This window comes from Delphinapterus leucas, chromosome 4 (assembly GCF_059928025.1).
Source record: "Delphinapterus leucas isolate spDelLeu-1000000601 "Yukka" chromosome 4, BTC_Dleu_Yukka2, whole genome shotgun sequence".
Taxonomy (NCBI): domain Eukaryota; kingdom Metazoa; phylum Chordata; class Mammalia; order Artiodactyla; family Monodontidae; genus Delphinapterus; species Delphinapterus leucas.
In genome coordinates, this window is record NC_143132.1 from 142,773,005 (window position 1) to 142,800,438 (window position 27,434).

Here is a 27,434-nt window from a genome sequence, read left to right on the forward strand (position 1 = left end):
GACCCTCAAAAGAGGAACAATTTATTGAGCATTTGCGGTGCATGACTAACTATGATAACCTCAGTTTATAAACTGAGAGGGCAAGAAACATGCCTTAGCTGTCTTGTTGGCTATGTCTAACGCAGTGCCTGATACAGAATTTCCCAGAAAACACACGTACTCATGCCTCACATCCCCCCTCATATTCTACCCATATCACAAGCACATACACATTCCCTACAATATAAAGAATCTAATTCAAGAGAGTCTACCATTGATGTAAACTTAGGCAATGGCACAGTCCTCATCTCCAGTGTTTGATCTCAGGAGCAACAGTGAGCAAGGCAAGTCTTCCTAACCTCTCTGAGCTTCCATTTTTTTGTTAAAGCTAAGTTTGGCCTGCAAAACTGTTGCCCAACTTTCAGACCAGACATTTTCAAATCACCTTTCTGATGTTTGCCTTATTTGCATACCGTCGAAAGAGCATGCAATACTCTGCTGAAAACAAGCACTACTTAACATTGATCCCAACTGCAGCAGTAGTGTTGGCATTTTTTGAATACTCATTAAGATGAATGCATAAGTGTGAAAAAATTAAATTGTCTATGTAAAAACTAAAATCATACAGGGCCACCTGTGAAATGAGTACTACACTTTGGGGAAAAAGATCTAATATAGAACTTAAATTCTTGCCTCGTTCTGTCTCCATATGTTTTTAAATTGACTACTGAACACTGGGGAATTGTATAGTTTACTCCAAATATCACCTTTTTATTAATCCTTCAAGATCTAAAATCCTCTAAATGTGGTGAGAGTCTTCTATATTCCAACCTTCTCAGAACTGGTCCTGTACCCCTGCAGAATCTAGAGTCAGTAAAGTGGTCATGGGAACATGAGAATATGCACATTTAAAACTTCAAGGGGTCTTTTCTAGTGGTTTTTATTAAATTTTTTTTACCACAATCCACATTATGAAATGCATTTACATTGTGACACAATATAGACACATATATGTAGTAGTACATAGATACAATTAAAGTAAAATTTTAATAAAATGTGCTTACAATATTTCCATTTTAGTCTATTCATCTACTCTATTTCATTTTTGAAATTGCAGATTGCCACTTACCAAAATTATTTTATAACACACTGTATTAATTATCTGTTGTTGTGTAACAATATTGCCACAAACTTAGCAACTTAAAGAACACACTTTCATTTCTCATAGTTTCTGTGGGTCTGGGATCCATGTATGCCACAGCTCGGTCCTCTACAAGTCTGGAATCAAGGCATCCACCAGGGCTGCGGCTCATCTGAGATTCAACTGGGGAAGGATTCATTTCCTCTCTCATTTGGTTTTTAGCAGCATTCAGTTCTTTGCAGGCTGTGGGACTAAGGGCCTGTTTTCTTGCTGGCTATTGGCTGGAGGTTGCCCTAAGTTTCTTGCCATGTGACCCTTTCCATAAGGAAGCTCCCAAGCTGGCAGTTTGCTTTTTAAAGCCAGCAAAAGAAAGACTCTCCTTGCAAAGCAAGTACTACAATCTTATATAAAGTGGTCACATGCATGTAATCACATATGCCCTGTTACCTTTACTATATTCTATTGGTCAGAAGCACATCACACATCCTGTACACACTGAAATGGAAGCAATTTTGTGAGAGGTTAGTTCCAGGAGGAGGAGACTTTTGGGGCTACCTTATTAGATCCTGTCTACCACAAAAATTTATGTATCAATCTCTGAAATTTGAAAAATACTGGTCTAACAAGTGAAATCTCCCCAGATAATAATCCTGAGCTACTGTAGACCAGCAAGGCAAGAATCATCATTCATAATCTTTGACATTCTATATGATCTTATTTCATATATATATTTCAAAAGAATCGTACCAATCTCAAAGACATGTACTTCTCTATATGTTTAAAGGCAAATGTTTTCTCACAATCTAGAAAGATGGACTTTATATAAATTCTATGCAGAATAGTTAAAGAAAAACTTAAAGATAAATTAAGTATATATTATATTAATCCACATATTTATTTATAAGCTAATAATGCCCCCAACAATTTTGATCCCATCATTGTTCTAAAATTTCTAAGAAAATTTAAAAAGTTGTCAACTTAAGTATAATTATTTTGCCATCTACATTTTAAAACAATTTTATTATTTAGAACAATATTTATTATCCACCACCAGTGCCCCAAATAGGACAAGCTCTGAAATGAGGGTTTGAGGGGCTTCTAATTTGTAAATTAAACATAATAAGAAACAGCTTTTCACTCTGTCTCAGTTTTCCAGATAATGGTCATTTGAACTGTCTCTGAGTCTGGAGGTTGCTGTTAACAATCCAAATTGTATTACTGATGGGCTAGTTAACATTCAAATTAGACTTTCAAAACAGTGTGGAGAAAATGGTCAGCTCTTTGATGGGATTTATGATGGACACACGGCTGGGCTAATGAAGACAGTACGTCAAGCCTTGAACAATGATGATTTTAGGGATTTCTGAGACAACTATTTGGGTCAATGGAGCTGATTTCTTCTTCGGTGGTTGCAAGCTGAATTAGTGATAACCACATTTATAGAAACTAGATTGAAGATGGTGTGTGTGTGTGTGTGTGTGTGTGTGTGTGTGTGTGTGTGTGTGTTGTGGGGAAGGGGGTGGTTGGGTTAGATAAATAATTCTATGAGTAGTCAGACAAAGAGAAAACTTGTCTGAAAGGATATGGATACCCTGGAATTTGGTTGTGGGATTTTTGGTGGAAGTAGAAAGGGTTAGGGAAGAAAATGAGTCAACATCATGAAGAGCTAACAAACATGCATCTTTATGAAGATCCTTGATACTTATATCCCACACGTGTAGAGCTTCTGCTAAGATGAGCTAAGTAAGAGTCATTTCTCCTGCCAGTGTCTAGTTATTTCTTGTCAGAGGTCTTAAGCTAGACACTTCTCCCTAAAGCTCTGATGCACCCAGCTTCCTAAATTTCATTCCCATTTTACTTCTGAACTCCTAAAATTATGCTTACCTATTTTCATGTCTGAGAAACATCTTTATTCTGTAAGAACCATATTTTTAGAGAGAAGGGACGATGTTGAATGTTTGTATTTTTCAAAGATTTCTACAAGCATTCCAGTTTGAAAGAAATACTCTGGAAATTAAAGTATTATACTATGAAAATAAACCTTCACATTGGAATTTACACAAAAGTAAAACGTCCCTTTTTATCTGGCAAAGTTTATATTTTGGAAGGTTATTGTTAATCAGAATTATCATTAGAATGAAAATGATCATTTATCAAACCTCCAAAATGTTCAGTTATATGAAATTTCAGATTTCTATATGAACCATTGAGAACATGGCAGTGGAGTAAAACTCTAGTCTGGCTAACACTTCTTCATGCTATCTCTTCAAGTAAAGTCTCACATTCTCCTTTGAAAAAGATATTGAAATATCATGTTCTCCTTAAATGCTCTTTTTTTTTTAATTAAAAATAATTACCAGTCCTCTGTTTCTGGCAAAAATGGAGTAACAGGGAACAAATTACCTACCCACATTGTCTACGATCTTAAAAACCATTATTTAAGGTATTTTGTCCAGTTGGTTTTTCAGGTACAACCACTTTAGAAGAGAGTTTGGCAATTTCTTTAAAAATAAATAGGCATATTTCTATTTGTTTAGAAATTCCATTTCTATTTATTTACCCAAAATGAATGAAAGCATATGTCCACACAAAGAGTAATCAGCAATAAAAACCAACGGACTCTTTTTTTTTTTTTAACATCTTTACTGGAGTATAATTGCTTTACAATGTTGTGTTAGTTTCTGCTGTACAACAAAGTGAATCAGCTATATGTATACATACATCCCCATATCCCCTCCCTCTTGCACCTCTCTCCCACCCTCCCAATCCCACTCCTCTAAGTCGTCACACAGCACTGAGCTGATCTCCCTGTGTGATGCAGCTGCTTCCCACTAGCTATCTATTTTACATTTAAAACCAATGGACTCTTGATACATGCAACAGCCTGGGTGAATCTAAAAAGCATCATGCAGAATGGAAGAAGCCAGATCATGAAGGATATAACTATATAATTCCACCTATATAAAACTCTAGAAAACATAAATGAATCCATAGTCAACAGAAAGTAGATTGTCTGAGACCAGGGTCAGAGGTGAAGAAACTATTAGGGCCGGTGTGTTCACTGTCTTGATGTTGGCAATGGTTTCATGGTTTTACACATAGATCAAAGTGATCAAATTGAACACTTTAAATCTGTGTAGTGTACTGTTTGTCAATTATGCTTTGATAAAGCTGTTAAATTTTTTTGGTAAGCAGTTTTTGTGACTAGAAACTTAATCTAAGCCATAGGACAGAGCACTGTGTCCTTTCCAAGTACTCCTCTGATCCCCAAATTATGATATACCACTTATAGGAGTCCTCCCTCCTTCCACCCAAATTCCCAACTAAAATACCAAATTGCAAAAGGGAAGCAGTACCATCAGCAAGGAAGTCTGGCTCCCGGAAGACAGAATTTTAATTCCCTATGACGTTTGGCTCTTTTTCTAAATGATGGAAAGTTGTCACCTTTAAAAAAACAGTACTTTTCTTCTCCACAGGTAAGTATTTTTAAAGGAAATTGTACTGTCAATATCTGATTGAGCAGATTTCTATTCCCTCTAGGTTTAATGTTTTCCATCTGCAATATAAAAGGAAGATAATGCACAATTATGCTAGTAAGACCCTCTCTTCCAATAATGTTTGCATTTCTCAATATCACATTTAAAAAGGGAACAGTGGCACTTGAAAAGTTAAGTAAGATGAGCAAAATTGAACAGAGGAAAAATAACTGTCTGAAGACACACTGAAGATACATGTTAAGACTGTCTGAGACAGCAGCTGATCCAGCAGCCTAGCTTTTACAGAGCTGAGCATCATTCAGGTGTAAATATTTGACGTGCAGACTGAAAGGGAAGGAGGAAATTCAATGAAATATCCAGTAATAAAGAATCGATTCATCCTAGGAATCAGGCAAAGGAGCTCCAAAGTTCTATCCCTCTACCTGGGTAAATTCCCACATCTTTTTGCTGTGCTTTTTAAATGTACACATATACCTCACTTAATGGTTTTTATATATTCCTGATAACTTTATCCTTAAGGGAAAATTGTTAAATTAAAGAAAGATTTCTTTTAATTTTAAACAGAAAAATGATGACATGTTCCATCCCAACGCATTATACCCCAAATATATCAATTATATATAGATAGATAGATAGATAGATGTAGATATCAATTATCAATATATTTCAAAATATCCCAATTGAAAAAATCCATTGAAATGTACACCAATTGAACAGTAAAAGCAACAAAGAGTAACTTGAAGGTTAACAAGTAGAGCTTGTACTTCAACTGTAATGGATTGAAAGTTCATGGCACTCAATACAAGAGGAAGAAAAGACTTAATAGGAAGTGGTGGGTGCTACATGGTGGAAAAGAACTGTAAAGAAGCCTTTTTTTTTGAAAATGCTTTTTGCATCACTTTCTTCATGAATTGTTTTCAACCTTTTGTGAACTTATAGTGGTCTTGAACTCAAACTAGTCTTAAAAATAAAGCCAGCACAGAGAAAAAAAGTCTTCTAAGGCAAAATAAAGGTGAAGCAAGAGAGCCTTTCAAAATACACAGAAACAGCCCGCACACACACACACACACACACAGAGATACACACAACCGAGAACAAAAGAGATGTACAAATGGCACTTCCCCAACCTTCTCACTTGTGTATTTATATGCACAGCAAATTATTTTGGGCTCAGCCAAGCACAGAAGCAATTCAAATAGATTCAAGTGATTATTTTTCTGATTAGAAACTCTGGTGGCGTAAATTGGTGAGTGTATCTTTGCCTAAAGCAATAATGTCAAAATATCATTTTCAATAACCTATTTAATGTCATTTTGGTGAAAAAGTGGTTATAAAGAATAAAAAGGAGCTGTCTGAAAATAAGTTGTAGACCTTTTCCAGAGCTATTATCTGGAGAGTTATGCGAGTAACATCTATAGCACACTCAGGAAGGAATACTCAGTTGACCCAACTGATTTTCTCCCCATGTTTTTTCTTCAAGGGCTGGTAGAAGTCTGTATAGCATTTTAAAAATGACCTCAGCCCTGTCATATAAAACGTGTCCATCAAAGCTCATCTTATGATTTCTTGAATTGGAGCGTCACCAAGTCACATTCCTAAACTTTGGTGTTCTTTCCCCCTCAGTCATGGAGAAGGAATTGTATCAAACCACTGTCATTCTTATCAGAGAGCATACATTTCAACATTCTGTGACAACCTAACTGGGAAAAGAATTTGAAAAAGAATAGATACATGTATATGCATAACTGAATCACTTTGTTGTACACCTGAAACTAACACAACATTGTTAATCAACTATACTCCAATATATAATAAAACGTTTTTAAAATTTTTTAAAAATAAATCCATACTCTATGATACTTAAAAAACAAACAAACAAATAAAACTTGGGTGGAATTACAGACTCTGCCTATGGCCTCCAAGTGGTAACTGAAGCCTCATTACATCGGTTGCTGAAAGGCACAGATAACATGTGCCCATGGACGGTAGACTGGGTGTTCCCTGGAGACAGTGCACATTCATTAACTTGGTGGAACCGGAGATTCACTTTAGTTAGATGACACGTTTTCACCATGTGCTCGGCCAGTGGAAGGCTCGTGTCTGAAGACGTTTCTAAAGCCAATGAACTCACGTTATTTTCTTCTCACAAAATGGAATTCCAGATGAAGAAAATGAAAGTAATGGCCAGGTGAGTAAGCATTAGAGATAAAACAAAATTTGCAAAGTCTTTATAGATATACAGGTGTTCCTGTGTTTCCCCCCCCACTTCTGTACAGAGTATAAAGGGTAGCCATTACAATTCATTGCCATTTGAAAATGAGGAAACCAAGTAATTGTCTGAAGACACACAGTCAAAACACATCACAGTGTCCATAAAACCCAGGGGTCTGGATTTCAAAATCAGGTTTTCTGTTTACAAATTTAGGTCTTCTCATATTGCCATAAACTCCAGAACTTGAAAATAAAGTTAATACCAAAAAGGTATGTTTTTTCCCCAACCACCACAGTGTTCACTGATGGAAATAGAAATAATTTACTTAGAAAATGCATTCTAGTTCAAATAAAACACATTTTATAAAGGCTATGAAAACATGTTAATTAGATAAATTATTTTTAGTCATCCTGCTTTATATTGACAATTACACATTTAACTTTATTTTTTTTAATGCACTTTTCCCCCCTCAAGTAGAAAAGCCATACATGTCTACTAAGGAAAGATTGAACAAGTATAAAAACTATAAAAAAGATAACTGAAATTTCTAAAGCATTCTAAAGGGGCAAATGAAATGGCATCAGATTAGGAAAGCGTGACTCAAAATGTACAATGGAATGGATTGATTAGCTTGGAGCTGGGGGTCTCAAAGTGTGGTCCTCAGACCAGCAAGGTCAGCATCACCTGGGAACTTGTTGGAAAAGCAGTTCTCAGGTACCACTATAGACCTACTGAATCAGATGCTCTGGGGCTGCGAGCCAGCAATGGGTGTTTTAACAAATACTCCAGGGGATTCTGACACAGCTCAGTTTGAAAAACACTGGCTTAGGGAAAACTTAAGGGGATCATGTTTATATTTTAAAATAATTGAAAGGTTTTTTAAAAGTAAGACATTTATTTGCTTGTGTTTCAATGTTCAGAACAGTTTCAGTGAATGGTCATTTTGAGGAGGTAGATTTTGACCTAACCCAACTTCCAATTGAATAAAGCTGTCTGGGAATAAGACTGACCCCACTTAAGGATCACAGGGTATCTTATCTCTAGGCTGAAGCCAGAGACAGGTTTCTATGTTGAATAGAGAACAAGTTTGAACTAAGGATGTAGGTGTCTGGGGCCCTCAGAAAACGTGCATGGCTCTTTACGGCCCTGCATTGCTAATATTCTGTTTTAAATTCTGCCTCAGTATCCAATGTCTCCATGTTAATGAAGTGAGGACTAGATAATATTAACAATTATTCCATTGCTGACACCAGGTAATAAAGGGGAGCCCAGAGGTACGCTCTTCATTGCCTTACACCAATGCCTTACTTCTTAGTCTATCCCTTTTCTACACTTTAATACATGACTTGACTTAATAAAAGTCCTCTGACCTAAAGCCCAAAGTAGTGTGATAAAAATTTGCCTGGGGCTTCCCTGGTGGCACAGTGGTTGGGAGTCCGCCTGCCAATGCAGGGGACACGGGTTCGTGCCCCGGTCCGGGAGGACCCCGCGTGCCGCGGAGCGGCTGGGCCCGTGAGCCATGGCCGCTGAGCCTGCACGTCGGGAGCCTGTGCTCCGCGACGGGAGAGGCCACAACAGTGAGAGGCCCGCGTACCAAAAATAAATAAATAAATAAATAATAATAAAAAAATTTGCCTGAAAGCATCAGCAGTTCGAGTTTCCAATTCTGGTTCTCCCATCACGTAGTGCTGTACCTCAATTCTTCTCTGTAAAATTAAATGGTTGAAATACATGACTGCTTAAGTCCTGTTGAGCTTGAACTTTTACCTACCACACATTGAGTTTCTCTCCTATACACCTGACACATTCAACAACCACCCTTCAAATTTCCAAGACTGATGGAGTAGGATGGTGCCAATTCATATTGCTAATCAGAATGACCTGCCATCTAAGCAAGAAATTCATGATCTTTACAGCTTTGGATTCTTCCCAGGTTCTAGGTACTGGCCCACAATTACAGAACAATCACTGAACAAAAAGCAATGCGTATAGAACAATTTCTTTGTATCTACACAGGCTCAATATGGAGACTGGCCATGGATGGCCAGCAGACAGTTTCCTTAACTGGAAAAAGTTTTTAAATGAGGCTTGGTGGACTAAGTATCTTTTGCATCATTACAAAGAGGAAAATAGAGAAATCTCCTGACTGAAGAAAGTGAAATCCACTTTACTTAATGCGGACCTCTGTCTCTGGTGTGCAGGTCCTCTGTGTCCAAAGATAATTAGCACTTTATAATGCTAATTATTATAATTATGTCTGAGAAAAAAATCATTAGGGGGTAGGTCCATTCACTGATTTTCAATTGCCCCCTCTATTTAAAAATAAGGTCACTTTTCTGTGAAATAGCTTTAGGAGCTCAAAGCAGAAAGAAGGTTATGGAAAATTCTGTGTAGGTATAGTCCTGAGTTTTTAATATTCTTATAATTCTGTGATGTGTCTGGGAACTGAAGACGGAGGAAAATAGTGAAGATATTTAGTCTAGGAGACCAAAAATCAGGACCCAGAAGAGCAAATTTTGTGAGAGTTAGACGTCAAATAGCTATTTATTTACCATTCACTGTGTGCCTGGCTCTGTGTGCCTGTGTTAATCTGTTACCAGATCCTACCTCCTTTAACAATCTTCCACGATTCCATCAAGCAAGACTAGTAACATTTTTTTTTTAACAGATAAGGAAGGGATGATTTCATTTGCCCAGTATCATGTTTATAGGAATCAGAAAGCTGGATTCTGACTTCGGTTTGCTCACTCCAAAGTTCATGCTGTTAACACTGCACTACTCCGTGTTTACAAGTAAATGCACCATTTCTGTAGGGCTATGGAAATACGGAACTAATGTATGGGGAAGAGGGGCCCAGTTTAGAGATAGAGTTTTCCTTCCTTATCTGTGGGTTCCATATCTGCGGGTTCCGCATTCGCAGGTTCAACCAACTGCGGATGGAATTCAATCGCCATTTTATAAAAGGAACTTGAGCATCCCCGTGCTCTTGGTATCCGAGGGTGATCCTGGAACCAATACTCCAATACTGAGGGGTGACTGTACCTGGAATATAGGTTGTTTGAGAGAAGCCCACCATCAGGTGTTAGGAGATCAAATCAACAGGAGAGCTGAGAACACTTTCTTAGAGCCCCAGAAGTACATCTGTACCACGGAAGGAAGAATTTAGGTCATGGAGTGAAAATAGCCTGCGTTTGAAGACCAACTCCATCTCTGCTTTTCTGGGTGACCATGAAAGAGTCCCTTCACATTATCAGACCTCAGTTACTAATTCCTCAAACACCAACTCCTGCATTTGCTGCTTTTTCTACTGATCCTACTACTACTATTACGACCACCATGACCAGTGGCTGAGAACTTAGTAGGTGCAAGGCAAAGTGCTAAACGTATCATAAGCATTATTTTATTAAATACAAAGTGTTGCTACTAATCCAGTTTCACATATAAGAAAAGTGAGCTTACAACAAGCTAAGTAGGGCTTCCCTGGTGGTGCAGTGGTTGAGAGTCTGCCTGCCGATGCAGGGGACGTGGGTTCGTGCCCTGGTCCGGGAAGATCCCACATGCCGCGGAGCGGCTGGGCCAGTGAGCGATGGCCGCTGAGCCTGCGCATCCGGAGCCTGTGCTCCGCAATGGGAGAGGCCACAGCAGTGAGAGGCCCGTGTACCACAAAAAAAAAAAAAAAAAAAAAACAGCTAAGTAACTTGTATATGAACATACTTTATAACATGCATACAAGGTAGATATCATTTTTACAAAGAAACTACCAGCTGAGGAGGAGGAACTGGTCTTTCATCTTTCTATGATGAACAGTTGTCTTTCTGTTTAATGGTTTTTTAAAAATCCCCTTGTGACAAGCTCCAGAGGACAAATAATTTATTTCTTGTGGTGTATGGCTCTCTAAATGAATTAATTGATAGGCATCCCATTGTCAGTCTGAGGGATATGGAAATAAAACAGACATGAGATGTCCTGTACCAAACTAATTTGTACTTTAAACACATAAATAATCATTTTTTTAAGTAAATGTATGTTTACTTTCTCTCCTGCTTCTCTTTGAATCCGAAAGCCTTTGTCTTTATGGTGTATTTTTGCCATCAGTTGAGAAGTTTGTTTTTGTTCTTCGATAAAATTAAATGGTAAATATTGCTGGGAAGGGGGCGAAAAATAATTCTTTTAATCTATTCCTATCCCCATTGATTGAAGGGGGAATAGGAAGAATAATTTTAATAATGGTAATAATAATATGATAGCAAGAGCCCCTCTTTCCTTTTCAGGGGAAAAGGAAAATCATTTTCATAGTAATACTAAGATACTATTTGCCTTATCACTGTGCTGATACTTGTATTAATTGTGCAAAAGCAATGATGCCTTAGAACAAATTAAGGCCGTGGGAAAAACACTGTACTGATGGTAATTGTATTCTTTACCAACTATATGCTGCAGAAAAAATAAAGCCAGTTTCATTTAAGAAAGTCCTTAGTGAATTACTAAAAATGCTAATTTCATTACATCTCAACCCTTAAGTATGCGTCTTTTTAATACTCTGTGATGAAATAAGAAGAACATTAAAGCCCTTCTACTGCGTGTGACAATTGTCGCGAGAACATCACTTGTGTGATCATTTGACATGTGAACTGCACTAGCCATTCTTATTCAAGGACCACCATTTTTACCTGAAAGAATGATGGACAGAAAAACTGTGGGTATTCAGAGTTGTATCTTTGGCAGATATTGTCTTGAAAATAAGTGGAGTCTGTGGTTTCAAGAAAAACAACTGATAGTATTTATGGCCAATCATGAAATTCAAGCTTGCAAGCAACGCTGCTTTGACAGCTCCCCAAGATTTAAAGACTTTTCTGATGAGATCAATGATGATGTTAATATATGTGATTTTTTTTATATTCTATAATTAAATGTTTCAAAAATTGGAAGATCTGCATAACTTTGGAAAACAAGATTTTTCAACACATGATTTTACATAATCATGAATGAGTAAAAGATCCATTTAAGTCAAGATAGACCACTGAATTTTAACTCAACAGAGTATGGAACGTTGACTTCTGATTCCAGTTCACAACTAACCTTTAAGAAACTTCCACTTGTTGAATTTCAGGTAGTATCAAAGAAAAATAGCTATAATTATCTGAAAAGGTCATTAAAATACTTTCCCCTCTTTCAGCCACATTTCTGTGTGAGTCAGAACTTTCTTTCTATATATTTCAACCAAAGGCAGATTGAATATAGAAGCAAGTATGAGAATCCTGCAGCCTTCCATTAAGCCAGATAGTGAAGAGATTTTTTAGTTTGAAAGACACAATTAATTTTTATAATGTTATTTTCATTAATATGTAAGTTTATTATTGTTATTTTTAAATCAATTAATATATAGCCATTTACAAAATTTTCAGTTTTAATTCCATATATGCTAAATATTAATATATATAATACTTACTAAAACCAAAGAACTTTGGTGAATCTCCATAAGTTTTCAGAGTAAAGGGGTCTGAGACCAAAACTTTTGAGAACTGCTGGTCTAAGGAAATAATTACATAAACTGCCCTTGGATGTGTAAACTGGTACAAATTTTCTGTAGGGCAATTTAAATTATCAAAGCTATTAACATTTGGGTAACCTTGGCCAAAAATTTCCAATCGTAGTAGTCTGTTCTTAACAAAGAATTGTGGCTTGGTGCAGACATTGGTTTATTAGAATTCTCATCATGATGCATTCTGTACGACCAAAAAGCATGTATAAACATCCAGGAGATTGTTTAAATAAATTTAATGACCACTTAAGATGAAATATCATGCAACATTTAAAAATGTGTTGAGATATATAAAATAATAATTGATGGCATTGAAAATAATAATATATGAAATTTAGAAATGATACAAAATAGTGGCTATAAAATAATCTTATTTTTAAAAACTAAAACGAAAACACTCTCCTCCCCCATATATTAGCATGTTATATTTCTATATCTTTCTATTTACCTAGGAAACATTAGTAATGAATTTGGAAGGGGCTGACAGAAGATGATTAATTATAAGGGTTTTTTTGAATCTTTTGTACCTTCCTAATTTGCTACAGAAAATGCACTTAATTTTTATGAGAAAAAATGTTTACAAAAATATAGTGGGTGAGTCATGATTTTCACATTTTTTTTCAGTCTTTTATTCCTGAGCTTTGATAGAAGAGAATAGAGAAAATATGTGAACCTAAGGAGCACAGAAGAGCAGTACAGTACTGAAGAGCTGGGGAAACAGTACGACAGGGGAAGTAGTGCAAGCTAAGAGAATAGACTTGTATTAATGACTTATACTGGCTCATTTTATTAGGAGCAGGGTTGAAAATATGAAATTGCCATTTTTGCAGGTCAAAAGTGGTTGAAAATCAGTAATTGAATAAAACTAAATAGCTCATTTTATAGAAAATGTAAGGAAAACAGATTTTAAAGGTAATAGTATTTCAGAAAAAGGACCTAGAAATTAGTAAAAAAAAAAAAAAAGTTAGAAAGCTAATTATAGAAAGAGGAAAAATAAAATATAGCATAACTTGTGTTAGGTAATGTGTGCTATTGAATTTCTGAGTTTCAATAAAACACTTCAAAGTAGAAAAAAATGAAAATGTATTATTATACCCATTATACAGTTGAGGAAATGAAGAGCAAAGGTTAGATAACTTGTTTGCAATAACACAAGCCCATGCTTTTTCTAAAACCTTTCTTCAAAGTTTTCTCTGAGGCCAACTTGAGGGGGAGATCTTCTGAATAAGCATATGGGACATCTTCACAAACCAGAAGATTACAGGCAGATTTTTTCTAGAAAGTCTTCTGTGTACATATCTAAGTTGGTGGAAGACCCCCCTGGATGTAAAGGTGATTAAAACTCTCACATGCCCTTAATCAATAATTAGTTTAGCTCTTAATAAAGTTGGTAAACAAAAACAAAGCGTTTAGTTATAATAAGTGTATTATGAAAATAGGCCAAATAAGTTTTCAAGAATTCATCACCTGTCTTTCCAAAAATGCCTTTGAGACTTTGCGTGGAAGGGAAAAGTAGTGTGATAGTCTATGAAGTACACCATCCACCACCACCACCACCCCCGCCCCCAAAATAGCTGATATCATGTAACAAGATATAAAAATGTCAACTGCGGTTGTGTAACAGAACCAAACAGGAGTCCCATTTAAGACAAGGAGAAAAAAAATTGACAGAAACAAGAGCTGGAAGGAAAACTGAAAGGAAAAAAAAAAAGAAACATATTGGTTAAAAAACAAAAAAAGCTTAGAGTGGATTCAAACCCCTCCAAAAAATTCTAAAAGACAAAATTAAGGAGAGGCAAATCCTATTTCAACATGAGAAGGTATAATCCAGGAAATAAAGTTGAAAGTTCAGAAGCACACTCTAAATGTTGAGTTGAAGAAGGCCCAGAGTAGTGGTGACCTTGAGAAGGGAGAAACCTAAAGCTTTTAGATGAAGCTATCCCAGCACCACCCAGGTAATTATTTTTGGACATAACCTATCCTAGGCATAACCAGAAGAAGCAAGAGCTAGAAATAAACCAATATGGATACAGATGAGTGGAAGTGGGTGAAAAGAAAGAATATCTGATCCATGAAAGCATCCAAATGATGGAGCCAGCTTTGTTCTGTCAGTGTGAAATATCAATAGGGACATATTTTGTTTGGGATACGGTAGATGTGACACAATAAGCAGAAATTCTTAGAACAAGAACTCTCTCAAGGAATTCTGATGTGTGATGTGGGTTCAGCATGTACTCCAATGGAAATGTTTTTCTACTAAAAGAACAGGATCTCCTGGAATAAGCATTTTGTGGAATGCATTTAGTCAAGACCTGATCTGATCTCCAAACATCATTTCATGAATACTTAAATTCAAATTCAAAGAGGTGAAGTGACTTTCTCAAAGAGTGTGGATGATTCCAAATTAAAACCCAATCCAGGTATCCTGTATGCCAGTTCATTGTTTGTTTACATGTTTTCATTGAGTGGCTTGTGGACAAACCTGCCTCAAACCAGTGCTTTCTCATTTTCATTCCATTGTCTAAATCAGCTATGATAAGAGTGAGCAGTGGAGAAGGAAGTTACTAGTAGTGAGCATTGGTGTGGGGTGGCTTGTCTAATCTTATTTGGGAAAGGGAGAAAGTGAGAAGGCTCTAGGGTATGCTCTTAAAATGATCATGAACATAAAAAGAAAAGTTGTAGGGGAGTTGCTGATTTATTTGAGGGTCTGAGGAGGGACTTGTTAGCCCGTGGAAATGAAGACCCCAGTTGGAGTTCCAGTTCAGTGGATAAAGTGTCCTTCAGGACTCTGCTCAGGTGGTATCTACTAAAAAGTGTAGGATATAACACAGATGATGCTTGGAACATCCTTATCCTTTGGACATCCAGCTATTACTGCCCAGCTTTTGATTCTCTGTCCCCTGCCATCTTGGAATGATTCCATTCCATCTAGTATACTGACTTCATCCCATTCACTCTTTTCCATAAGAAGCCCAGTCATACTCATGATATCCTGAAGTCAATAATGTTAATGAACACTTACAAGATCTTGGGAAGAAATCACATTGAGCACCACACAACATTTTACCAGTTCCTAGCTCCTCTCCCCACCTTCTCTCACACTTGCCCAAAGCCCAGTCTCTAATTATTAGAGTGACCACATAATTTATTATTGCTCAAACCAGGGCATTTTGAAATTGGAAGAATATGCTATGAATAATACACTGGAATGATAGGTTTAAATTTGGACCATGTGGAAGAAAACAAAACATAGGTTTTCTTACCAATGTGTGACACTTCCCACTTCCTTCTTGTGGGAAACATAGTTCTGTCTCCTCAGCATTGAAGCTCCCCTGATTGGAGTGGTGGACTTTCCTTAGGACCCCAGCATAATCTGAAGAATACATTTTTCTCTAACTCATTATACTTGTTTGATCCTTTAAGTTATCATCAGTGGATTACCTCTCCCCATAAAATAGGAGACCTGGTCTTTTAAAACAGAACACAATTAACCTCAATATAATCATTTATGTACGCAACTACCTTTTCCACAAAACAATAAGTTCCTTTGGGGCAAAGACCGTATCCAGCTCATTATAGCAAAATGTTCTACTTGCCTTCCAATATCCATTTTCTCCTTCTTCTATCCCAATAGAACCTTAAGTTTTAGCTAGGCACATGGCCACCCAGAATAAAAACTATATTTCTCAGCCAACTGGCTTTGTAGTTAAGAGTAACCATGTGATAAAGATTCATACAGTGGAATAGGAGAGCTGGTTATGTACTTTCTGGGCATTCCCTACCTTGGCCAATTCATATTCCTGCCAGATGGCATATGAATATGGTGGTGTAGCAAAGAATATTAGTAATCACCAATTGTATTTGTGGTCCTCCCATGCCAATAAGTTGGAACCAAGTGATTCTCTCTTATGAATAGAATGTGATTGAAGCATGAGTTATGTCACTTCCAGAAAGAGCCAATTAAAATCCAATGTGTCTTCTCCATTTATTTTCTTTTGCCACAGTGACCTTGGAGCTACTTGACTAGAGTAGATAATGAACCATCTCGGGCCATGCCGTCAAGGTCAACACCTCAGGGACAACAGAGCCACAGTATAGATGGATTCTGGGTCGCTGACGTTGTGGAGGTATTATACCACCTCTGATCTATTTACTCCTGAGCACGACAAGAGGAATAAATACCCCCATTGTTTAAGCCACCATGAACTTGAGTCCATTTTGTAGCAGTCTAATCCATTCTCAATAACATCTTTGCATTTCTTACTGTGTCCTGTATGGTATCTCACTTATCAGAGATACTCAATGAAACATTTGGTGAATTGACATTGAACAGATGAGGAGACGTGTAAGAGGGTAAAAGTATTTGGGCAAAAGTAGATTGAGAAAAAGAGAAGCTACTCAAAAAGTCTGAACTTCTGGACAAGATTTTCTGGCATTTCCTGACATATCAATTGGGGAATAGAGTCCAAAACCAGAAGTGTCACTCTATCAGCCCATGGAGCTAATCACACCTATGAATGGGTTTTGTTTGCCTTGTACTACACTTTTTAAAAAATGTGAATTAGATGCCAATGTTCATAAATAGGAAGAGTTTACATGGAAATCTGTATTTCTGGCTTCTTTTGAAAAAAAAAAGATCTGGCAAATTAGGGCACATATTCTTTTTTTTTTTTTTTTGTGGTACGTGGGCCTCTCACTGTTGTGGCCTCTCCCATTGTGGAGCACAGGCTCCGGACGCGCAGGCTCAGCGGCCATGGCTCATGGGCCCAGCCGCTCCGCGGCATGTGGGATCTTCCCGGGCCAGGGCACGAACCCGTGTCCCCTGCATCGGCAGGCAGACTCTCAACCACTGCACCACCAGGGAAGCCCATGGGCACATATTCTTATATGGTAACAGATTGGCTAGGATTATGGCTGTCCCTTTTAGTCAGGACATGAGTAACCAGTTCATGACGACTATGACATTGTCTCTCTGATGTTGAGGCTGTGTGTCCATTACCATCTCTATGACAGAGCTTGCTTCATTGTTTTTTAAAAACTTGGCCTGCTTCCATAGGCAACCTTACCAATAACTGAGACTGAGAGCTTTCCCTAAGACGTTGAAACACCTGCCTTAAACATTTGTTTTAGGGGCAAGAACCTAGGGCACAAGAGTTGAAGAACAAGAACGAAACAAAGTGGGAGGTAGCAACAGAACAGTGCTGCCAACAGAGATCTCAGGCAACAAGAATCATGATGGCAGAAGGCATTTATTTGAGCAGGTGTGATGAGAGGACAATGATCCCAGTAGGCATATGACCATCTTATTCTCTGTTCTCTTAGCCCCACCGAAAGATGAAGTGGCCCCCAGACCCCAGGTCTAACGTAAGAACCTTATGCTGTTGTGCTCCTGTGAGCCCTGCTCCTAGATCTTGATAGAATTCTTGACAACTTGAATGGTTATTGGTGCTTCTACAAAGACTTGAAAGACTGAGAGGAAAATAGTCCATACATCTCCCACTCATCCTGGTTTCAATGAGAAATGTGAAGATGGAAGGTGAAATATAAGTGGAGAAAAAATAAGATTGTCAGTCAAACACTTTCTTGCTTTCCTTGGTGAGAAAAGCCTGTTGAGTGCTTAAGAAAGCAAGAGAAAGAGAAAGATGTGGAGAAGGAGGGAGGGAGGGAGGGGACTCGTACTGAGACAAAGGGAAAGTTGTATCGTTGTGTTTCTGTTAATCTCTTGAAGTCGGTGGGTGTAGAGCCCCAGATGTCAGAGCTAATGGAATATGTATTAGTCCACCACATGGGGAAATCTCTAGTCCCTGCAACAAGGAATTAATAACTCTAGTAATTGTGTCATGTCTGTAATATAGGCTAAGAAAAAATTGTGTAAATCTTTTGATAAATGTGCATGCCCAGATAGCACGTGTTCCTGAGCCCTTCCATAGGGATTGGCCCACAAAGTTGCCCAGGCATTTCTTTTCTTCTGCTGTGCCCTCTGTAGGAGGAGCTGGCATGACACAGAATGGTCCTGTATTGAGTGTGGCACTGGTATCCAATTTAATACTGTAGAAAATCAATTCTCTTTGCTTTGTTTCTTATCAAACCCCTCCCCAGAACGCTAGCTCTCTAAGGCAATTAGAAATAATCACAAGCTTGGCAAAATATTCTTTTTGATTTTCTAAATATTAAAATCAAAATGTGGTTCAGTTTTAGCTCTTAAGAGACTCTAGTTTTGTTTGTGATTTTTTTTTAATAAAATGAACAACTAAGCAGTTGTCTGCAGCATCAGGACTATATATGCACCCAGAATAACACATGCAATATGCCTTGTAAAACATTTCTCAATTTCTCTTTTGACTTTTCTGCAGTATATTGAAGCGTGTAGAATTAAAAATCATTGTGTCACATCATCATCATTGATTTTGTACCTCTTCAGTGTGCTAAATTCTACCCAGAGGTATGGATGTGGAGAAGTAAAAGAAATCTGAGAAGTCAAGGGAGTCTGGAAAGGAAGTGTCTTGAGGACAGAATCATATTTACCACAATGACATCAATTTATTTGCTGCTAGAAGATTTCTGTGTCATTTATGATGACAACTTGTATAGGCCTCAGTAAACCAATGAACAACAGAAAGCTATGTCCCCATGTGTACCCAAAGTGATTAATCTCTTGGAGGATGAGGACACGGTAATTTGAAGGTGTCACATATCACAGTCAACACTAGTGATTGTTGACTATATCTTCTTGGATGGACCCTTTGGCAGGACTGACTCATGTTAGTCAGAAAACCACCATTACACATTATTATAAATATGTCTTCTGTCATCAGTAAGTTTTGGGAGCAAAATCCACCCCCACAGTCTTCTTAACATTAACTTCATTTCACCTCTTTCTTTCTAGATTATGGATCCAAGAGGGCAAAAGATTTTTATCTTGTACATCAATCTGGATAAATTTATTTGTAGTATCTCATAGGGCAGTGTGTTGAGGCTGCTTCCAGGTGCAGGGCTAAGACAGATTAGCTATGTTCAACGTGGTTAAGGAAAAAGAGGGTTGTGACACTTTGCTGGGTCCCTTTTCACTTCTAGAGAATCTGCAGTTGACTCCTAGCTGTCTCTCTCCCAAGATTCCCTTTGGTATCCAATATCTCACTTCTCATACAAGGAAAACGGAGCTTAGAATCTTACCAGAAGTCTGACTCTCCTAGGTCAGACCCTCAGTGTCCCTGGATAATTATTGTGCCTTATTCAAACTACAAAAATCATTTTCTATAGTAATGTGAAATGTAATAATATATCTTTAAAAATAATCTAAAAATGAATAAATGAAATTTTCTAAGAGTCTGGAAAATAATTTTAGCTCTAATGTATAAGGCTAGCTAGAGCTGGAGAAAATGGCAGGGAAGTGGAAAAGGCAAGAAAATGAGAGGAGCTGGCTGAACTTTATATGTTAGGTAATGGAGAAGCCAATGAGACATTTGACTATAAGAGTGAAGAGAAAATTTCCAGTCTGAAAAATATATGTCAGGGTTCTCCAGAGAAATAGAATAAACAAATAAATAAATAAGTATGTATGCATGTATATATGTGTATATATATATATATATATATATACACATATATCTACATATATATATATATGGAGAGAGAGAGAGAGAGAGAAAGAGACAGAAATATTATAAATAATTGGTTCTTGAATTATGGAGGCTGAGAAGTCCCACACACTGTTATCTGCAATCTGGAGACCCAGGAAAGCCAATGGTGTCATTCTAGTCTGAGCCTGAAGGCCTGAGACCCATGAGAATTGATGCTGTAAGTTCCAGTCCAAAACTAAGGAAAGCTAATTCTCCCTCTCTCTGCCTTTTTGCTTTCTTCAGGTTCTCAGTAGATTGGATGATTCCCATCCACATGGGAGAAGGTATCTTCTTTACTCAGTATTATGCTAAACTCTTCCAGAGATACCTCACAGACACATCAAGAAATAATGGTCAACCAAATATCTGGGTATCTGATAACCTAGTCAAGTTTACACATACAATTAACCATAACACATATTAAAGAAATATAAATAGGCTAGAGACCCAAAGCTAGATATGCTTTGAGATGGTAAAAAATAATACCACTTATATATAGAATCTAAAAAAAATGATACAAATGAACTTACATACAAAACAGAAATAGACTCACAGACATAGAAAACACACTTAGGGTTACCAAAGGGGAAAAGGGGTAAATTAGGAGTTTGGGATTAACAGATACACACTACTATATGTCAAATAGATAACCAACAAGGACCTACTGTATAGCACAGGAAACTATACTCAGTATCTTGTAATAACCTATAATGGAAAAGAATTTTAAAAGAATATATATGTGTATACATATATATATATATCATATATATATAACTGAATCACTTTGATGTACACCTGAAACTAACTCAACATTGTAAGTGAACTATACATCAATAAAAAAAAAAAATATTTTTTTAACTTTAAAAAAAGAAATGGAATTGATAATCATCGTGGAAGAAGATATAAAACTGTGATGGTTTTAAAACATGTCTGAAAATTACTTGACCCTCACATCAACGGGTAAAGTCTAATTCTTCACCATTGAATATAGGAAGGGCTGGTCTTGGTCTTAGTGACCTACTTTCAGAGGCTAGCTGAGGAAAGGAGATGCAGCCTTCTCTCTCTCTTTTTCAACATGTACCTTTGAAACTCCAAGCCACAAAGTAAAATAGTATGTTGGAGAGACCAGGTAAAAAGACTACATAAAGATAGAGAAAGAAGCTGGAAGAGCTGTAACTGTTCAGGCCCCACTATGGGGCCACCAGGCAGCATCAACCCCAGGACATGTAGAGGAACAAGGCTTCAGGTGTCCAGGTCACCACTGTCTGATTCAACCATGCAGAGACTCCACGTGACAACTGCCTCGCTGAGCTCGGCCAACTCCAGGACCATTAGACATAAAAATGATGATAATAATTAACATTGTCATTGTTTTAAGCCTCTAAATTTTGAGATGGTTTGTTACACAGCAATGGGTAACTAGAGTTATACCTTTAAACCACCTTTTTTCTGAGTCTCCTTCTCTTCATCAAGAATAGAAGAAGGCCATCTCTAAAGGTCTTTACAATTTTGAAATGTAGTGAAAGACCTAGGCTGAAGTTGAAGCTCATGTAGCTGGATAATATTTGAGGTAATTTTGAGGATGAGATTATCCCCATATTCTGCCTTTTCCTTTCCTCTCCTTGAGAGCACAGGCTTCTCTGTCGAATGCTGCCTCAGAGGAGGAATGTTGAAGGACTGAAACCAGACAATGCCTTAGTTCTCTAGTGCCCAAGCCTTTAGAAAATCACATGCCTTTTGGAGAGGTAGAAGAAAAAACACAGAGTAGCTTCTTTCTAGAAGCAGAGGAACTTGGAAAAAAATATAGGAGTGGGAGAGGGACAGCCCCCTATACACACACACACACACACACACAAAACTAGAAGGAGAATCCTCTGGACTGAGGTTGGAATGGAGGGAAAGGAGAGAAAGATCTGAAGGTATAAGAAGGCAGGGGGTGTTGTGTGCATTTCCTTGACAGTAGCCTGAGGAAGCAGCAAGTCTCTGGAGAAGAGTGGTTTGTCTGGACATTGGGATTCTGGAAGCCCTCGAGACATATCTGAAACACAGCATGAAACCCCAGAGAATCACCTTGCAGGAAGGACCTGAATATCAAAAAAAAAAAAAGGTTTTTCTTGTCTTCCTGAATCTGTGAATGGCGATTCATATCCCATACTGGGAGTTAGAAGTGATCAGACATGTCTCAGAAACTGATGAGTTAAGCTTCCAGGATTTGCATTAGAGAAATGTAAATCAAAACTACAATGAGGGAGGAGACCTTCAAGATGGAGAAGGAGTAAGACGTGGAGATCACCTTCCTCCCCACAAATACATCAGAAATACATCTACATGTGGAGTAACTCTTATAGAACACCTACTGAACGCTGGTAGAAGACCTCAGACTTCCCAAAAGGCAAGAAACTCCCCAAGTACCTGGGTAGGGCAAAAGAAAAAAGAATAAACAGAGACAAAAGAATAGGGAAGGGACCTGCACCTCTGGGAGGGAGCTGTGAAGGAGGAAAGGTTTCCACACACTAGGAAGCCCCTTTGCAGGTGGAGACTGCGGGTGGTGGAGGGGGGGAGCTTTGGAACCGCGGAGGAGAGCACAGCAACAGGGGTGTGGAAGGCAAAGCGGAGAGATTCCCGCACAGAGGATCAGGGCCGACCGGCACTCACCAGCCCGAGAGGCTTGTCTGCTCACCCGCCGGGGCGGGCGGGGGCTGGGAGCTGAGGCTCTGGCTTTGGAAGTCAGATCCCAGGGAGAGGACTGGGGCTGGCGGCATGAACACAGCCTAAAGGGGGCTAATGCACCACGGCTAGCTAGGAGGGAGTCTGGGAAAAGGTCTGGACCTGCCTAAAAGGCAAGAGACCATTGTTTCAGGGCACACGAGGAGAGGGGATTCAGAACACTGCTTAAACGAGCTCCAGAGACGGGCACGAGCCGCGGCTATGAGTACGGACCCCAAAGACGGGCATGGGATGCTAAGGCTGCTGCTGCAGCCACCAAGAAGCCTGTGTGCAAGCACACGTCACTATCCACACCTCCCCTTCCAGGAGCCTGTGCAGCCTGCCACTGCCGGGGTCCCGTGATCCAGGGACAACTTCCCCAGGAGAACATACAGTGTGCCTCAGGCTGGTGCAACGTCATGTTGGTCTCTGCTGCCACAGGCTTGGCCCGCATCCGTACCCCTCCCTCCCCACCGGCCTGAGTGAGTCAGAGTCCCCGAAACAGCTGCTCCTTTAACCTCGTCCTGTCTGAGCAGGAACTGATGCCCTCAGGTGAACTACAAGCAGAGGATGATCCAAATCCAAAGCTGAACCGCAGGAGCTGTGCGAACAAAGAAGAGAAAGGGAAATCTCTCCCAGCAGCCTCAGGAGCAGCGGATTAAATCTCCACAGTCAACTTGATGTACCCTGAATCTGTGGAATACCTGAATAGACAACAAATCATCCCAAATTGAGGCAGTGTACTTTGGGAGCAACTATATTTTTTTTCCTTTTTATCTTTTTGTGAGTGTGTATGTGTATGCTTCTTTGTGTGATTTTGTCTGTATAGCTTTGCTTTTACCATTTGTCCTAGTGTTCTGTCTGTTTGCTTTTTTTCTGTATAGTTTTTAGTGTTTGTTATCATTGGTGGATTTGTTTTTGCATTTGGTTGCTCTCTTCTTTCTTTTTTTTTCTTTTTTTACTACTTTTTAATTTTTTTATTTTTAATAATTATTTTTTATTTTAATAACTTTACTTCTATTTTTCTTTCTTTTTTTCTCCATTTTCTTCTGAACTGTGTGTCTGACAGGGTCTCTTGGTGCTCCAGCCAAGTGTCAGGCCTGCGCCTCTGAGGTGGGAGAACCAAGTTCAGGACATTGGTCCACCAGAGACCTCCCGGCTCCAGTTAATATCAAATGGCAAAAGCTCTCCCAGAGATCTCTATCTCAACACTAAGACCCACCTCCACTCAACGACCAGCAAGCTACAGAGCTGCATACCCTATGCCAAACAACTAACAAGACAGGAACACAATGCCACCCATTAGTAGACAGGCTGACTAAAATCATAATAAGGTCACAGACACCCCAAAACACACCACCAGATGCAGTCCTGCCCACCAGAAAGACAAGATCCAGCCTCATCCACCAGAACACAGGAACCAGGAAGCCTACCCAACATACTGAACCAACCTTAGCCACTGGGGGCAGACACCAGAAACAATGGGAACTACAAATCTGCAGCCTGCAGATACCCAAGGATACCCAAAACACAGTAAATTAAGTAAAATGAGATGACAAAGAAACACACAGCAGGTGAAGGAGAAAGGTAAAAACACACCAGACCAAACAAATTAAGAAGAAAAAGGCAGCCTACCTGAAAAAGAATTCAGAGTAATGTTAGTAAAGATGATCCAAAATCTTGGAAATAGAATGAAGAAAGTACAAGAAATGTTTTAAAAGGACCTAGAAGAACTAAAGAGCAAACAAACAATGATGAACAACACAATAAATGAAATATAAAATTCTCTACAAGGAATCAATAGTGGAATAACTGAGGCAGAAGAATGGATAAGTGACCTGGAAGATAAAATAGTGGAAATAACTAAGTCAGAGCAGAATAAAGAAGAAAGGATAAAAAGAATTGAGGACAGTCTCAGAGACTGTGGAACAACATTAAATGCACCAACATTCGAATTATAAGGGTCTCAGAAGAAGAAGAGAAAAAGAAAGGGAGTGAGAAAACATTTGAAGAGATTATAGTAGGAAACTTCCCTAATAAGGTAAAAGGAAATAGTTAATCAAGTCCAGGAAGCACAGAGAGTCCCTTACAGGATAAATCCAAGGAGAAACACACCAAGACACATATTAAACAAAATATCAAAAATTAAATACAAAGAAAAAAATGTTAAAAGCTGCAAGGGGAAAACAACAAATAACATACAAAGGAATCCCCATACAGTTAACAGCTGATCTTTCAGCAGAAACTCTGCAAGCCAGAAGGGAGTGGCAGGACATATTTAAAATGATGAAAGGGAAAAACCTACAAGCAAGATTAATCTACCCAGCAAAGATCTCATTCAGATTCGACGGAAAAATTAAAACCTTGACAGACAAGCAAAAGCTAAGAGAATTCAGCACAACAAAACCAGCTTTACAACAAATGCTAAAGGAACTTCTCTAGGCAGGAAACACAAGAGAAGGAAAAGACCTACAATAACAAACCCAAAACAGTTACAAAATGATAATAGGAATATACATATCAATAATTACCTTAAATGTAAATGGATTAAATGCTCCAACCAAAACACATAGACTGGCTGAATGGATACAAAAACAGGACTCATATATATGCTGTCTACAAGAGACCCACTCCAGACCTAGGGGCACATACAGACTGAAAGAGAGGGGATGGAAAAGGATATTCCATGCAAATGGAAATCAAAAGAAAGCTGGAGTGGCAATTCTCATTTCAGACAAAATAGACTTTAAAATAAAGACTATTACAAGAAACGAAGAAGGACACTACATAATGATCAAGGGATCAATCCAAGAAGAAGATATAACAATTGTAAATATTTATGCACCCAACATAGGAGCACCTCAATACATAAGGCAAATGCTAACAACCATAAAAGGGGAAATTGACAGTAACACATTCATAGTAGAGGAGTTTAACACCACACCTTCAGCAATGGACAGATCATCCAAAATGAAAATAAATAAGGAAACACAAGCTAAAAATGATACATTAAACAAGATGGACTTAATTGATATTTATAGGACATTCCATCCAAAAATGACAGAATACTCTTCTCAACTGCTCATGGAACATTCTCCAGGATAGATCATATCTTGGGTCACAAATCAAGCCTTGGTAAATTTAAGAAAGTTGAAATCGTATCAAATATCTTTTCTGAACACAATGCTATGAGACTAGATTTCAATTACAGGAAAACAATCTGTAAAAATTACAAAAACATGGAGGCTAAGCAATACAGTATTTAATAACCAAGAGATCACTGAAGAAATCAAAGAGGAAATCAAAAAATACCTAGAAACAAATGGCAATGAAAACATGACGACCCAAAACCTATGGAATGCAACAAAAGCAGTTCTAAGAGGGAAGTATATAACAATACAATCCTACCTGAAGAAATAAGAAATATCTCAGATAAACAACCTAACCTTACACCCAAAACAATTAGAAAAAGAAGAACAAAAAACCCCATAGTTAGCAGAAGGAAAGAAATCATAAAGATCAGATCAGATCAAAAATAAATGAAAAAGAAATGAAGGAAATGATAGCAAAGATCAGTAAAACTAAAAGCTGGTTCTTTGAGAAGATAAATAAAATTGATAAACCATTAGTCAGCCTCATCAAGAAAAAAAGGGAGAAGACTCAAATCAATAGAATTAGAAATGAAAAAGGAGAAGTAACAACTGACACTCCAGAAATACAAAGGAGCATGAGAGATTACTACAAGCAACTATATGCCAATAAAATGCACAACCTGGAAAAAATGGACAAATTCTTAGAAAAACACAACCTTCTGAGACTGAACCAGGAAGAAATAGATAATATAAACAGACCAAACACAAGCACTGAAATTGAGACTGTGATTAAAAATCTTCCAACAAGCAAAAGCCCAGGACCAGGTGGCTTCACAGGCGAATTTTATCAAACATTTAGAGAAGAGCTAACACCTATCCTTCTCAAATGCTTCCAAAATATAGAAGAGAGAGGAATACTCCCAAACCCATTTACGAGGCCACCATCACCCTGATACCAAAGCCAGACAAGGATGTCACAAGAAAGAAAACTACAGGCCAATATCACTGATGAACATAGATGCAAAAATCCTCAACAAAATACTAGCAAATAGAATCCAACAGCATATTAAAAGGATCATACACCATGATCAAGTGGGGTACACCCCAGGAATGCAAGTGTTCTTCAATATACACACATCAATCAATGTGATATGCCATATTAACAAATTGAAGGAGAAAAACTATATGATCATCTCAATAGATGCAGAAAAAGCTTTCAACAAAATTCAACACCCATTTATGACAAAAACCCTCCAGAAAGTAGGCATAGAGGGAACTTACCTCAACATGAAAAAGACCGAATATGACAAACCCACAGCCAATATCGTTCTCAATGGTGAAAATTGAAACCATTTCCACTAAGATCAGAAACAAGACAAGGTTGCCCATTCTCACCACTATTACTCAACATAGTTTTGGAAGTTTTAGCCACAACAATCAGGGAAGAAAAATAAATAAAAGGAATCCAAATTGGAAAAGAAGTAAAGATGTCACTGTTTGCAGATGGCATGATACTACACATAGTGAATCCTAAAGATGCCACCAGAAATCTGCTAGAGCTAATTAATGAATTTGGTGAAGTAGCAGGATACAAAATTAATGCACAGAAATCTCTTGCATTCCTGTACACTAATGATGAAAAATTT